Here is a 12,079-nt window from a genome sequence, read left to right on the forward strand (position 1 = left end):
CAAAGAGTTGCCCTGAAAGCCCACCAGCCCTAGTGCAAGAACAGTTCAAACACTGCCTGAATTCCAAACAACCCCACTACTTGCAGCAAAAGGGACTTCATAGAGCAAACCACTGAGGCAGCCACCTGTAATTCCATTATAACGCTGTATTGCTGTCATCTGGAATGAAATTCTGAGCAACCAGGCAGCAGGATTCAACTCACAGGAATGACCTACCAAGTATGCCTGAAGCTGCATGTACAACTTTCCAGTCTTTAGTTCTGGATTCCTGTCACACTCAACATTTCCATTGAAGTGATAATAAATAAAAGATTAGGTAGTCTACACCGGCAGAAGACAGAATCATAGAGTGTCCTGAGTTGGAAGGGACTCACAAGGATCATCTAGGCCAACTCCTGTCCTTGCATAGGACAACCCCAACATTCACACCGTGTGTCTGAGGACATTATCAAAACGCTTCTTTATTGTCATCAGGCTTGGTGCCATGACTCCCTCCCTGGGGAGCCTGTTCCAGCGCTCCACCACCTTCTCGGTGAAGAACCTTTTGATAACATCCAACCTAAACCTCCACTGGGGCATCTTCCTGCCATTCCCTCGGGTCCAATCATCGCTTTTGTTGTACGTTTAACCTTTCCAGCCCTGGGCCCTTAAACACCAGACTTCCCCTCTCGGCGCAATTAGGGCTAATCCAATCCAGCCCGTGTAAAACCCTGCCCCTAATCCCCCTCGCAGCCGCTCCCAATACCCGCTCCTCAATTCCATTCGCCGCCTCGCGTTCCCGCGGCGGGGCCGCCGCTGTTCCTGCCGCCTTCCCCCCCTTCCTTCCTCCTCCTTCTCCTCCGTCTCCCCACCCGCTGTGGAAGCCGAGCATCCTTCCCGGGGAGGCTGGGTCGCGGGAGCCCCGCCTGCGCCTCGGGAGCAGCATCCTCTGCCCGTGCTCGCCCGGCGGCCGCGCTGCGGAGCGTGGGAAGGAACCGCGCCTGGAGGTAAGCGAGCAGCGCCGGCTCCTTCTTCCCGGGGAAAGGTGCCGCGGGGCTGGGCTTGGCAGCGCTAAACCCTGGAGTAAGGGATGGGGCAGGGATGGGGCTCCGCTTCCGAGATGCGTTTGCTTCTCGGCGTTCTTCTTATTTTATGAAATAGGAGGTGAAGTAGCAGCTGCCCGGTGGTTTGCGCTGGTAGTTCGGGAAGCATCGCGTTGTAACTGCCCTCCTGCATCCCGATGGGCTCGGTTGGGTGTGAATAAGCAGTTTTGGGGGTAGGCACGTAGTGAAGAATCTCTTATGGATTATTTCCACTCTTTTTTGAATGGGTGGGAGCTGAAGGTGACATTAGTATCCGCATGAGAAATACCCCATCCCTTGTAGAAGGCAGGAGATACGCATATACACACACACATATGTCTATATATCTTAAGCAGGAGCTACAGGGTGCTCGCCGCAAGCAGTGAGCATATGTTTGCTGAGATGTGTGTTGCTAATACACAACCAAAAGCACGGAACTGCTCCATATCCTAATGAACTGGGAGCCCGTGGCTTGCATATCGTCTTTAAATCAGAACGCTGCATGAAATACAGCATCCTTTTTTAAACAGGTCTTGAAGCACAGCCAACTGAGAGAGCCTGTTGTAGTACTGTGATAGGCAATACCTTTCTTTAGGCGGTTTACGAGAGAGAGCCTTCATATATTCCTCTCAAATAGTAGGAGGGGCCAGATGACTGTTTTGGGAAAATATTTTAAAGCATAGATTAAAGAGATGGGTTATAACAGAGATAAAACGGCTACGGATATATAATTAAGGATCGACGTGACTTCTGCAAGAAAAATTGTGAAGGTAACTGAGCTATGGTATGAATAAATGGCTGTGCTTGTGCAGCAGAGCTACAAAATATATAATCTAAAAGAGAAAATCCACCTCTCAGCTGCAGAAAGCAGTCAGGCATTCAAGGTCTGTGGAGGGAGTCCTTTAAATGGAAAAGCTTCTGTGGAAAAAGCTGCTAATTAAAGCAAATCGGACCAGTCCTTCTTTATCCTATTGACAATTTAATGTATAAAAATGACCCTTTGACTGTCTCAGGAGGTAAATCAGCAATGGGAATGTGCTTTTGATGAATGAGGCTGTCATTTTACAGCTGGCTTTTTTTTTTAAGGGGGGGGCAGCAGAAAAATAGTAGATTATGGAGTGCAATTCAAGAGCAAATTTTAAAAAAGCTATAATTTTCTCCTAATGCTTTGCATCAGTACCTCTGGAGAGCAGATGCAACTGCTCAAATCTGTATTAAGTTCTCGTTCTTACATTTGTAGAGTGATTTTAACCAGATAAATTGCAGGAATAGATAACAGTATAGTAACAGTGACACTACCTATATCTGAAAATATTCTAGTGACTTTACTTAAAAATCAGGCTGAAATCTACAGATGCAAGGAATTGGCTATTGCCTACTGTGCTGTTGTCCCAGAGAGACCTATTCTCCTCTATTTTATCAAGCAGACTTATTCTAGGTCCTAATAATGAAGTAATCTTTGACACAGATGCAGTGAAATTATTATGGCAAATTTCCTACCAGCCATTCTGATTATGATGGCCCACGTTAAATCAACTGTATGCACACCACTTATTCCTTTAAAAAATATTTGTTACTCTTGAGGATTTGAAAACTGTAGAAATATCTTTAATCCTATTAGGACTGATGGAATTTACCCTTGTAAACTGATGTTCTCCAGATTAATGCCAGATATGGAATAGTCTGAACTTTAGTCTTTACACTGGAGAGATTAAAGAAAGAGGGAAGGCAATTACAAATGTTACGATGGTAGACATGCAATTATGTGATTATATACAGTATCTGCAGTTGCAATAGCATAATGCAGAATGAAATAAAACTCAAGCTTATTATTGACAAAGCCTTCTATTTCTGCTAATAAAACTGTTGCACCAATGTAATGCTAAAATAGCTGCAATAATGTGCATACATTAAAGACATTTTGTGTATTGACACTGATTACTTTAAAAAGTTTGAAAACACTGGGCAGTCTTCCCTCTCCTGGCAGCAGGAGGCAATATTCCTAAGTACTTGTGCTGTTGCGGCTGCTCTGGTGCTGCCTTCCCTTGGAGGTCTTGCCAGGGCTGAGTTTTGCCTGAACAGACATGCCGAATCAGCACAGATTGCATTTCTTCACAGCCTGCAGCTGTCCAAGGCAAGAGTTTAGCTAAGCTGAATCCCTCGGTGCGCGTGCAACAGACCTTAGTTGCATCAACAAGACCCAGCCTGCCAACTCGTGTTCCAGTCTAGCTCATTGCAGGTAAACAAATTCATTTCTGAGGACTGTAGCTAGTCCAGAGGTTTTTGTCGTGCTATAAAATGGATTAATCAATTGCCAGGTAAACAGAGGCAATTAATGTACACATAAATTCTAGGATATGTGCTTGGAAATTATTTGTTCAGGTCAGAGTTAATGAATCGGTGTAAAAACTTTCAATGAATTGTTTCATGATGTCCTTGTTTGTGTAATAAATGAACTGGTATGCCTGGCTGTATTTATTAATTAACTCAAATTAATAACCAACAGATTTGTGAATAAGTACTAAGTTTTTGTATAAGAAGGTCAGCTGTGTGGTGGAGAAAAGCTAAAGACGGTGTGGTGTCAGCAACAGATTGCCTTTGAGTAACAGGGTTTGAATTTATGACTGCAATACAGAAGATGGTTAACAGTTTTTAGTTAACTTTAATTTCTACCGTCTTTGAATTCCCTGAATTAATCCAATGAAACCACTAGGCAACACAGTTCCCATAGGGTAACTGAAAATAACTCAGCTGGGGGCATGTAATGGTCACAGTAAATCTACAAAATAGGAAGCATGTAAATTGCTGTCAAGTTTTTAACTTAACATCCATAAAAAGAAAGCTTCATAGTTGATTCTCTTGTCTGATTGAAAACCGAGTTATTCGTCAGAAGAAATAGGTGCGAGACCAGATTGTAATTGGGGACCCACTTTGTAAGTTTATAAAGCTTTTCAAACTTGATTTTAAAGTACTAGAACTCAGAATGTCGAGGTTTAGAGGTGTTGCCTATAGATCATTAATGATAGGAATATGGTAACTGTTGTGATATGGAATAATGGGTATAGGAAAGAACAACCCATCTCTTGCTTCTGGTGGACTGAGGAACTGGAGGTGCAGAACTCTTGGGCACCTCTTTGGGTAAGAACGTGTTGCACCTCTACGTAATACTTTGTAACCCTAGCCAGGTTGACAATATCTCAATCTATGACAGTATTATCATCTTTGGTTCGCTGATAATGTTCCCTGAAATAAGTGTATGAGTTGGCATACTTGGTTTTCCTTTGCAAAGCTCTGCACTGAGTAGGGGTCCAACTTGCTTTTTATTATGAGGATGAATTCTCTATGCTCTCTCATCATTCCTTTTGCATCATAAAGCAGTTTTTTTCCAGTATGATCTGATGAAGAAAATATTTGCTAACTGAAATTGCACTGACAGTCTCCATTTGGGAGCACGATATGAAGGGCAAGACATAAGCATAATGCCACAAGTGGGCAATGCATTAAATGCTGCAAGCAGAACTACTGATCTTACTGCAAGAAACAGTGACCAGCGGAGCTTTTTCTTCTAAGAAAGCTACAGGAGGAGTTGTAGAATTCTTAGACTAAGGAGCATCTTTAACATCTAGTTTAATTTTCAGAGTCATTGTTTCACTGTTCCCTTCCATACATGAAGTGCAGAGACCTCAAATGAAATTTTCTCACTGTTCAGAATCAGGTTTTCGTCTTAACCGTGTCAGTAACATACTTGTTTAAAAAAAAAAATAAAATAAATTGGGAAACAGGGCTCTTTTTATGGGCTTGTAGCATGGCTCGAGTTGTAGGGGAGTCTGAAGGTTATCTTGTCCAATCGTCTTGTCTTGTCAAAGCATCTAGAGCATGCTGCACAGGGCTGTGTCCAGCCTCGTTTTCGATGTCTCCAGCCTCTGCAGATGGAGACTACACAGACTGTATGGATGACCTGTACCTATGTTGGACCACTCTCACAGTGAGAGTTTTAGGTTTAAATGGAATTGCTTGTATTTAGATTTGTGCCTGTTTACTCTTGTTCTTACACTGGGCACCCCTGAGAATAGTCTGACTTCATCTTCTTTACTCTCCCTTCTTTCTCGCAAGGGCATGCTTCTGGCTTATGTTTAACTTGTTGTCTGTTGGGGCTCCCAGGTCTTTCTCTTCAAAGCTCTTTTCCCAGCCAGGTGGCCTCCAACCAGTGCTGGTACAAAAGGACTAAACAAGAAGGCTGGAAGAAGAGAAAATGACAAAGAAAAGGGAAGGAGAAGGAGTTGGGGAGTGGAAGTGTGTGGATGAATGTGGGTAACTGATGCTGGTTGCAGCAGGCTGGTCTATGTCAGCTTCATTATAATGCTACTGGGGGAAGACCACAGTCTTGAATATCAATCCACAAGTGCTCATATGCTTGGCAATTTATTTAGGATTTAATGCATCCTGCAACTATAAACAATGACATTAGGATGAATAAAAAAGTATGGGTGTGTTGCTCTGCAGTTGGTGTATGTGCTTCCAGGGCATCCTGGACACTTTCCTTTTCGATGGTGTAGTTCTGGAAGTTCAGGTGTGATTTCATAAAATGTTTGTCTGGGCAGCTCAAGTTGCTTTGCTTAAGCTCTGTCTATTAAGGCAGACTTTTCTGGGAAAGGCCTTTAAAGCATCACAGTGCCTTGAAGGAGGAAGTGTAATTTTATGACAAGACACCGGTACAATTAGTTGTGGAAGATATGGGGTAATTGGTGGTGGAAGAAGGCTACTGTGGTCACTTAGAGGGTCACTGGCATTCAGGTGGTAATCCGATAGTCCTCTAGAATAGATGATGCAGGACTACTCTTAGGAGTCCTATATAATGGTCTTAAAATTGAGGTTGTGCAATAAGATGTGATTCTCTGGTTTCATGATATATATGTACGCATGTATATATGTGCATGTAATGCTTTCATGTTTTTAAATAACGCAGGTGTATTGAGAGATTTTCATACCTGAGAAACAGTTGCAGCTTTGTACTTATCATTTGTACAGATCCTTATCCACTGTAAATAGGTCAATCAAAATCAATGGAGCAGTACCTGTCTGCCCTTTGTGTACCTTGCCTGTTATGCTTTTCTTCCAGAAGATTGAAAGCCACCCAAGACACATAAAATAGAGGGATTTTTCTTGATTGCCGGTGTTTCTGTTCAAAGATTTTAGAGGTGTGATCCATGTGATCTGCGCTAAGCTGTTAGAGCAATCGTTTATAGCATGTTCTGAAACTTCAGATCAGGGAGGTGCAGGTATAGTGTTCTCTGTACATGAGTGCACACAGAAAAACTAAGATCGGTGTTTCGCTTCGTAAGAGGTAGAGATTTTAAGAGGTAGAGCTAACATCTGTAAGTGGAACCGAAAGGAATGCAATCACTTTTACATATTGCTAATGCTCTTTTGCTTAAATTTATGGGGTTTTATACTTGCGTAGATTAAAAGTGTGGCTGAAATCAGGACAGTAGCTAACCAAGATGTATGTTATCTCTCAAACAGCTCCCTTTGCTTTAGTTCCTGAGTAGCTAAAGGCATGTAACCAGCCACTTGAAGATGTTCTGGGAATTTTGTTAGTTAACCTGCACTTCCTGTAGTCCATGTAATGCCTATCATCATTAGGAAAACGCTGTAAAATAATAACGGTATTGTATACATAGGACAGGCAATAGAATATATCCAAGGCTTGAATGGAAAATTATATCATAGCATTCTACTTACAATGGTAGATTCAAAGGGATCTCCTATTCATTTCTGTTTCTATCAACATTTGAGCAGGCCCTCTGCGTCATGAGGGTAATCTTAGTTACCAGCAGTTTTAGTTTTCTTAGTAAAAGCAGTTTTAGAAATCTTTTCACTCTTTATCTTGCTTGCTGCTGTTGGCTCGTTCCTCTTTGTTCTTGAGTGCATGCTACCTCGTACCTATCCCTGCAGTCACATAATTGACATGATTGCATACACAGAGTCCTCATGCTACAGGAATTTGGCACATGACAACCAATTTTTGTGTTGTACAGTAATCGGTTCTTTAGTAGTGTTTTGGGAGTGGTACACTATTAGAATTCTCTTTACCTGCATCTAGGCACATGGCAAAGCTTCTGATGTCCCTTTTCTTAATCTGCTTCCTTTTCCTGCCAAGTTGAGTGATCTAATGTGTGGTTCAGTGAAGTGCATCTTTGGTCCACCATCCAAATGACAGCAGCCACTCAACTCTGTCTGGACCCTCCTTGCTTCAGGTCTCCTTGATGCTACGGGGACAAGAGGGTTGATCACCTTCTCACTGACATGGTCAGTCATGTGGTGCCAAGGAGACACGATGGCTGCCTGTCATGACCTACAGGCTTTTGTCTATCAAACAGCTCTGAGATGGAGGGAGGGTTTAATGTTTTAATACCATATTTATGTATTTGAACACATTTGGCATTATGTTGGATTTTGATTTAGAAGAATGATACAGCATTATGCTGAAATTGCAACACAGCGTGATATAACGATTGTAATATGCAGTGGAATTGCAGTGCAAAGTTTTTCCACTTGCCAGTCTCTGCATGTTCCAGTGTCACAAACGGGGAGGTTTTGTCCTCATTTAAGAAGACCCAAACTATGGATTGAATAAAAGTATAGTCTCTGAATCTTTAGATGGCCTGCATAATGAGGCATTCTTAGTATTTTTTTTTCCTTGCAATTTATGTTCTGATGCTTATGAATGTTATAATTTTTTTCCATGTTAAGTCATGGCTCTCATATTAGCCAGTACTTCTGAAGGACAAATCTTGTACTTTAGTGAAATGAAGTCCTGAAAGTTCTCAGAGAGAAGAGGAAAGTGTATGTAAAGTTGATTATTATCCGGAGATGTGAGTCAAGGGCTCTAGGGTAATTGTGCACGACCTTTCAGATCTGAGATCTGTCTGCATGGAGGAGGAGGAAGCACAGCTCACTTGAAACATCTCCCAGGATCAAGGCTTTTTCTGGCTCCTTCAGGAGTTTCAGGTTTAAATGACGAATCGGATGCCATCAGTATGTGACGTGCCAGTTCTGCCATGCTGGCAGAGGGTGGCCTTGTATGCTATCCTTTACAATGTGGAGTTACATCAAGATGTAAGGCTACATGTGGTCAATGCAGTATAAAATGGATCACTGATGATTTTTAGTAAAAAAAAAAGGAAGAGAGCGAGCTGCCTGTTAAGATATGTATACTACAAACTGTATACCTGAGGCTGTAGTAACCTTTGAAATACTTGTAAACGGTTTCTGTGAAAGCAGGGGTGGATTTTAAGCAGCAGCAGCCAAAATGTGGAGAGCAGCAAGTGGTGTGCATGCCATTTTCTGTACCATAATGCTGGAGCCAGGGGTGTCTAATGAGATCTCGTAATGACAGTCAGATACGTTGAGAAGTTGAATGCAGCTCAGCAAAGCGGTTTTGAACTGACATGGACATCCTATCTACCAGTGAACAGATAATTGCACTCTGTTTATTTGAACTGCTGAGAAACTAGAATATGCTTTGATAAAATTCACCATGAAAATGTGTTCTGCTTGTGAATCCTGCACATAGGGCATTAAGCTATTTGAGGGTGTGAAGGGGTGTCTGTTAGGTAATGCTTTCTATGCTGTCTAGGCTGTAACGGGGAATCACACATATGTAAGCAACTCCCTCATAACTTTCACTGATGAAAACTACAGTGCCTAAGCAGAGAACCTGTTGCTCAGTTTCCAGAGGTCCTTTGGGTTTAGATGGCCACATTTAAATGCTTGGAAGGCACCGCAGCTATAGATGCATCTGAGAAATCTCACTGTGCTTTCCTGAGTAGTTCTACCAAAAAGAAAAAAAATATCTCTGAGTTTTCATACTATCCCACTAATTAACTCGGCTCCTGAAAAACTCTGAACAGTGTCCAAAGTTACATTTTTGAAAGGTGTTTTTCTTTAGCTTAATTACTGAACATAAATTACAGCCACTCTGTCGCCTTCCAGTTTCTCAAATTAGTAACATTCCTATTCCTGAGCTAGTGTTTAAATATAACTTAGTCCCTTTCCACAGAATCAACATTTAACAGAGAAATTGACAATTCGGAGATGCAAGTTATGCCATGTTTTTGTTCAGGAGACTATTTGAATTTCTTAAGGTAGGAACATGTTCTGAAGTATGTAAGTTATACACATGTGGAATGTGATGTTCTGGAAAGCTTGCAAAGAAATCCTGGAGCCCTCTACCTGTATTCCGCCAAATCAATAACCCACAGAAACTTTGTGGTCTGTAATAGGTTATGATGAAAGCTCTAGAGAACAATAGGAGCCACGTGGTGCAGGGCCATGTATATTTAAATTAAAAGCCTTGTAGAATGAGATCAATAAATGTCTTAGAATAACATAGCCACTTCTGTAAATTTACAGGTTCCACCAGCTGGCAGATTAAAAATAACGAAACAGGAGCCTGGAAGAGTTGCTGTTACCAGGAAGATCTGAACCGATGGACTGTATGGATATAGATATGTTTGAAGGCATCTGCTCTTCCTATTACAAGGTAAGACATGAAAGGATTTTTCTGCTGATTTCTTTCTCTTTAGTGCAATGCAGCTCTTTTCTGTGATGCTGCCCAAGTTGGCACTGAAGGTGTTCTCCAAAGCTTGTTCGGCCTAATAACTGTGGCCTACAATTAATATATAACTGGACTATGTTCAGACGCAAAAAGGCCTTAACTTTCAAAAGTCAATGACAAATGTCGATCCTCAGGGCCTGTAGAATTCAAATTTTTATTATGTTAAGTATCTGTTCAGATAGATAGCTCTACAGGTTGTCTATTTTTAGCATCTGCTAATAGGAATCCTTCTCACTCACCTAAGGCATCTTTTTTTTATGTGCTTATTAATTACTGTAGATTGAAGTAGACTTGAAACTTGTGCTTCTTAGTGCAGGATCTTAATGAGGAGAAAATGTCTCTAACTGGAGATTCAAATTATACCATTTTCATTGTTCTTTCTCTTTCAGGATTGTTATGTTTTGTTTAAAAAAATTACCAAACTTTACTTTATCTATTCCAATAAAAATTAATTACATATCGGTCTGAGATGAGGGTAATAGAGAGCTTGATATTTTCTTGGCATCTTTTGCTGAATGCTTGGGTATACTGTCTCTTATTCTGAATGCTTCCTTTACTGAGTTGTTTTCAGAGAAAGTACAAAACACAGATTTTCAAAAACTTATTTGGAACTGGTAGAAACACTTGAGAAAGACACAAAGAAAATTAATTTTAAAGTAAAATGTCTCATTTCCAAGTTGATGTGGTTCTGAATGACTAGAGGAGGGCTATATGGGACTTCTTCATGTTGTAACAATTCTGATCAATACAAGGTTGCTACAGAGCAAACGCAAAGCCACACCACCAACTGTGTTACTCAGGAGCTCAAATGATGCAGCTGTGCATTTGCAGAAAGGGGCAATTACAGCTGGTCCTATCTGGGGTCTGCTTTAATCAAGAGAGGACTTTCAGCTGAAGTCAGTGACACTCCAATTCTCTATTTTCACCAGCCAGTGTTAAACATTGAGGGAACCATTTGTGTTGGGCAACGACCTACCATTGCTTCTATTCTGTACAGAGATACTGACTGCCAGTATTATCAGTGTGCCATGTTCACACGCATGACAAGCTCTCCTCATTCTTCTGTTGTGGAAGAACTAAATGGAAGAAATGCTTTTCCTAAGGTGGGGAATATAACAGAAACTGCCACTGCATCCTACGGAAACAGGAGGTGCTCCTTTGTATGCTGAAATAGCAGGAATGAAATCTGTGAAGTATTTAGAAAATGCAAAGATAAGCAATAGCAAATACAACTTACAAGGAAAAACACATTCAAAGTCTTGAGTACTTGGGATTTTCCAGTAACTTTCCATAATTGTTGTAATGGAGGAATGTACATAGACCGCAAAAACCTACAAGTTCTGTTCTAGATAACAGGCACTTCTCTGAAGAGTTTTATTTCCCCTCCGAGGTGTTTGTGACCCCTAGTCTCCACACAGAAGTGCTGCAGTGGAATCTGTATTGCAACCAGTTATTGCCAGTTTGCACAAGTGTAAACACTGACCTGGTCTTTGCTGTCTTGTTTGAACATCTTTACGCTTCTATTTTATGATACTCCCAGCTTTAGTGCAAATTACTAATATAAGGGAGGGTGAGGAATGATAGCTTTGGTTCTGCACGCGTGAAATGAGAACACCATGTTGCCACCTTGCTTGATTTAATCATGTCCTTCTCTGAACTGAAGCTTCTGAGTTTGTTCTTCTTGGCAAGGGAGGGAGCCCAGCCTTGGCCAGGGCCTCTGGCTGTTGCATGGCGAGTAATCCTTCCAAATAGGATTTGCATTCTTGCAGCAGCCATTCTGGGGATAGAAAATGAATACGTAGAGGCAAATTCTGCTTACACAGACATAACTCAAGTCCAGCCGTTCAGAACACAAGTCAGTGACAGAGTTGCACATAAATTGAGTGCTTTCTGAAAAGAACTGGTGCTAGCAGCTAAGAAAAATGTACAGGGTCAGAGAGTCTGCAGTGTCTTAGTTAACTGGATTTATAGGCACTTATTCACAGTAAAAATGTTGTTAGGGCCCCAGAGTTGCTTTGTTAGTTTTCATTTGCCAAAGGCTGTCATCCCTACAGAGTTGTCATGTAGAAACGTGAGCTTGCAACCCAGCTACTTCTGTTTGTAATCTCAGTTTTAAGTGAAAACTTCATTGCTCTTTCAGTGCTGTGCACTTTCTGCTTTAAAGCACCTGAGATGGTGTGCTATAGTGACTCTATTTGGAATGATAGCCTGCTGTAGGATAGTATAAACAATTGGACGTAATAGTGTCTTAAATCAAAGCCAGACCTTGAATCATTGAACTTTTATATTGCTGTTTATTTTGGGGTGTTATTCATGGTAGCCTTCTAGGTGTATTTATCATTTTGGGCTGAGAAATGATTGAAATGTCAAACAAAGCTTAGGAAGTGAAGGAACAGAC

The 12,079-nt window shown here is 41.3% G+C and overlaps 1 protein-coding gene across 3 annotated transcripts in view; it reads left to right on the plus strand.

Moving 5' to 3' along the window:
- Window positions 1-776: 776 nt before the first annotated feature.
- TMEM108 (transmembrane protein 108) overlaps window positions 777-12,079 on the plus strand; it is a 169,942-nt gene continuing 158,639 nt past the window's right edge. The window contains exons 1-3 of one of the 3 annotated variants that reach the window (XM_054060390.1): window positions 780-986; window positions 3,180-3,300; window positions 9,477-9,606. The gene's annotated coding sequence lies outside the window, so the exon portion shown is untranslated. Of the gene's footprint in view, window positions 987-3,179; window positions 3,301-9,476; window positions 9,607-12,079 lie in introns of all 3 variants that reach the window. The other 2 variants (XM_054060392.1, XM_054060389.1) reach the window with 2 other exon arrangements.

Source organism: Cuculus canorus, chromosome 2, assembly GCF_017976375.1.
Source record: "Cuculus canorus isolate bCucCan1 chromosome 2, bCucCan1.pri, whole genome shotgun sequence".
NCBI classification, from domain to species: Eukaryota; Metazoa; Chordata; class Aves; order Cuculiformes; family Cuculidae; genus Cuculus; species Cuculus canorus.